Here is a 4,852-nt window from a genome sequence, read left to right on the forward strand (position 1 = left end):
GATAGCATTTGAAATGTAAATAAAGAAAATATGTAATAAAAAAGTTGAAGAATAAAAGAATATATCAGGTAAAATGTTCTAAAGTGAATGTCTTCTTTTTGTCTCTGTAAGATCATGAAAAGGGTTAACTCTGTTGCAGAATGCACCTAAAAGGTAATTATACCACTTCCTACTTAAGATAAACAGTTTCCACAATGAGACTTGTTTCCGATGATAAATGCTCATATTAGATGATGAAGAGAAAGGATGTATTGTAAGGGGGAAAGAGAACAGTTTCATGCGAAGTCTTAGGGTTTTCATGGCATGTGCTATAAAGTAGTTTTCTTCAAATGTTGCTGATACAACACGTTTATTGGAAGTTTACTATAATGCCTTCAAAAAAGCAATTAGCTTTTTACAGACTTGTTTCTGATAGGTCATTTTAAGAAATCTAATTACTTCTCATATACTAACTACTTCCCTTTATTTGTTTCAGCAGTAAGAAAATGTATCTTAAAATGTCTGTATAACAGTAGAATAATATAAATATAATCTTGGAACAAGCCTGTCTTAGGATGGAGAGCTAATTCAATAATTTCCAGTTTTTTTTTTTTTTCAGGTACTATTTAGAATCTCTAAGCATGAACTGTCACTGAATGATTTTTCCCATAAAGTAAATTAAATTATAACTATGCTCTTCCTTGTTAAAATTTTTAATTGAAATTATAGAATGCTGACTATGTAGGTGACTTCCTAAATTTTTTCTCATGTTAGAGAAAGAAAAACCAATTGCCTATCCACTTTTTTTTTAAGATTTATTTATTATATTTCTATGAGTGCACTGTAGCTGTTTTTATACACACCAGAAGATGGCATCAGATCCTATTACAGATGGTTGTGAGCCACTATGTAACCACCATGTCACCAATTCCTGGGAATTGAACTCAGGACCTTTGGAAGAACAGTCAGTGCTTTAAACTGCTGAGCCATCTCTCCAGTCCCACTTATTTTATTTTACAGTAATATCCCCTCATGTTTTTCAATTGCATTCCTTTGAGAGAAGTTTTAAAAACAGATTGATTGCCATTGTTTAAGGGTGAGATAGTAATAATATGCTAAGCGTCTGGGCAAGTTTGAAGGCAATGGGTTCCAACCATGAATACATTTTAAAGCCCGCAAGAAAAGCTCTGTATGTGTAGTCTCTCATGCTTGCCGGCAGATTCCAGTCTATGTGTCACCCACACTCAGCCCATCTGTGGCAGCTTGAAGGTAGGAGCTTTTTACACCTCCCTCTTCCCCATTCTTCATCTTAGGCCTTCACTAGACTCACCCACATCTGCTCCTTCTGTAGTGCCTGAGTGCCAGAGTTCTGTACTATACATAAGCCTTAGGACTCCCAGGAATCTTTTCTATAGTTTGTGTTATGTGCGCATTTTATAATTTACTCCTTCAGTAGGTCCTTCATTCATTATCACTTTTTGGCAAAACTTATTTTTTTTTGTAGAAAAGTATCTTTTATTTTTTAGATATAATTGTTATCTTGGAGGCTTACTGCTGAACAAGCTTACCCTTTCTGAACTCTGCCTGGCTGGTTCAACTCAAGCGTTCTGGCTAAAACTCCTCTCCAAGCTGACTGATTGAGACTGGTTTCTGACCGAATTGCTCTGCTTGGTGTCCTGCTAACTCTGGCCATCTGTTCAAATCTTCTGGCTCCTATTATGTCTCTGACTGATTCTATTTTCTTCTGCCCCAGTAAAACTGCCTACCCTCTCTCTCCTCTCTTTTTCTCTCTCCCTCTCTGGTTCCTTCTCCCCTACCCTGCGCTGTTCTTTCGAGTCACCTTTCTTTCCTGTGTGTTCTTATAAGAGTAGGGTGTATCCTATCTCTAACTAATTCTGTCAAAGCTTTCTCTGATTTGTTACTTTGCCTTCCCTTCAATTAGATGCCATTGTTTGGGATTAAAGGTTTATACTAAAGATGTGTCTGTATTCCAGTCGGAGGAATTTATTGTTGCTGTTGTTTTGGATGTGTATGTGTTTGTGCATGTGGACATGTGTATGCATATATCTGAAGGTATGTGTGGAGATCAGAGGAGAATTCTTGAGAGCTGGTTTGCTCTTTCCATTACAGTTTCCAAGGCTTGCAAGTGAAGTGTCTCTATTTACTGAGCCAACTCCCTGCCTTCATCAGTACTCTTTTTATCTAGCCCTATATTTTTTTTCCTCCATTGAGTTTCTGGCAAAAGAGGTTCCATGGGAACCCTAAATTACCCAGGTTGTTGCCAAGACTATAGGTTACTCTCCACACACTGACAGCGAGATCTTATTGCTGAAGTCAATACCTACATAATTCACTGAATTTGAAGAAGTTGAGGTGGTACCTATACAGAGCCTTCACCCCTATGTTCTAGAATATTTGCTAGAGGAAGGCAATTTGCACACTACTAAAGGAGAAGCATAACATCAACATAGCTGCAAACCCTCTTGTCTGCAATGGTGTCCTCTCTGCAGGATATACCACTAAAAATGGGGCATAAAATTTGTGGGAGTAACCAACAAACTTTAGAAAATCTTGTGTATTGTATGGATGTACCAACTGTCAATTAAAAAGCCTATGCTGTATGGCTCAGACAGGAAATAGAGATGGGACATCAGGGAGGCAGAAAGGATTCTAGTATAGAGCCAAGTGGGAGATTTTCCACTTGGAAAATGTATGGACACATGGGACCTGAGCACAGGTAACCAGGCACATGGCAGAGTATAGGCTAGAAAAAATGGAATATTTGAAGTTATATCTAGTCAGAGAAGAGGCAAGCTATATGGCCAAGATATTTGTAAATATATTTTGAGTCTGTGTCTGATTTCTTGGGGGCCATGGGACTGGAAGGAAGAAACAGATCCTAACTTCAACCAACTAATATCTGATTTGACTGAAGGCCTATTCCACAAGATTGAACTCATAGATGACACTGCTTGGGAGACTGAGATCCTGAGACTAGATATCCCAGTGACCCAGGACAAAACCAAATACTACTGTAGCAGATGGGAACAAATACAGTGACCCACAGCCAGACATTATACAGAGAGTGAGAGGCCTTGCCCCATTCATCTCTGAGTGGGATTTCTCACTCACCTCAGGGTTCAGGGAATCTTGAAGAGGTGCAAGGAGTGTAAAAGGCAGAGGGGATGGAGAACACCAGGAGAGCAAGGCTCCCTAAGTTAACTAGATTGATGCACATATGCACTCATAGAGACTGAAGCCGCATGTTCAGGGCCTATACAGGTCTGCAGCAGATGGGATCCTAGAATTGAAAGAATTGGATACAAGCCTTCATTCCTAACCCAGGAGCTATCTACAACTGATAACCACTTGCAAACAAAAATTTAGTTTCCATCAAGAGAGTCTCATAGGTAAACAGGCTGCATTAGATGGCCAACAGAAAATGAACCCAGCAGCATCTTTGGACGTTACTTGTCTTATGATGTTGCTTCAGGATGATTCTTTGGCTTCAGCTTTATCTCCTTCACCTCTTCCTCCCACTCTTCCTCCTTCTTTAAAATTTTATCCTATTATTTTTATTATACACATAAACATATAAATGCATATATGTTTTATCTCTCATTTTACCCTACAGGTTCTCTATCTATCTATCTATCTATCTATCTATCTATCTATCTATCTATCTATCTATCTATCTATCATCTATCTATCTATCTATCATCTATCTATCTATCTNTATCTATCTATCTATCTATCATCTATCTATCTATCTATCATCTATCTATCTATCTATCTATCTATCTATCTATCTATCTATCTATCTATCATCTATCTGTAATATAATACAATGGCTTCCAATTTACTGTTTTTATTGAACTCCTGAATGTGTGTGAATGTGTGTGAATGTGTGTGTGTGTGAATGTGTGTGAATGAGTGTGAATGAATGTGAATGAGTGTGTCTTTGACTCTTGTGCATTCTCTTGAGCTTTTCCTTCTTTTGGTTTGTTTTGCCCAATTCTGATGTATTAGTTGCTAATCTTATCTTATTATTACCCCTAAGAAGACTTTTTGTTTTCTAATGAGAGACAGGAAGGGAGTGGCTGTAGATGAGAGTGGAGGAGGAGAAGAACAAGGAACAGTGGAGGGAAAGGAAATGGTAATCAGGAAAAACTTCAATAAAAAGGGTATGGAAGACACATTATGGTCTAATTTTCTTGTGGCAGGAACACCTTCTTGAGTGGTTTCTTCAAACTGTGTACACCAGGGAGTTTGTTTTCTCCTTCTTTATGATTGGGCCAGTTCAATAAAGCTGTTCTCTGACAAACGGCATTCATTCTCATCCTTTACTCTCTTAAAGAATGGTCAAGATTTTTAGTTTAGATATTCCCCTTTTGTTTCTATTCCTTGTCTTCCTCTGTGTACTGTTGGTGATACCAAGTCTTCAATTTTTTAAGGGATTACTTATTTATTTATTTATTTACTTATTTAAAAACATGAGTACACAGTAGTTGTCTTCAGGCACTCCAGAAGAGGGCATCAAATCAGATTGAAGATGTTTGAGAGCTACCATATGGTTGATGGGAATTGAACTCAGGACCTCTGGAAGAGCAGCCAGTGCTCTTAAACACTGAGCCATCTTTCTAGCCCCAAATGATCACTATTCTTATGGCTCTTAATAGATATTACATTTTCTTTTCTTTTTTATTAGATATTTTCTTTATTTACATTTCAAATGCTATCCCAAAAGTTCCCTATACCCTTCCCCATCCCTGCTCCCCTACCCATCCACTCCCACTTCTTGGCCCTGGCATTCCCCTGTGCTGGGTCATATAAAGTTTGCAAGACCAAGGGGCCGCTCTTCCCAATGATGGCC

This window comes from Mus pahari, chromosome 2 (genome assembly GCF_900095145.1).
Source record: "Mus pahari chromosome 2, PAHARI_EIJ_v1.1, whole genome shotgun sequence".
In the NCBI taxonomy this organism is placed as follows: domain Eukaryota; kingdom Metazoa; phylum Chordata; class Mammalia; order Rodentia; family Muridae; genus Mus; species Mus pahari.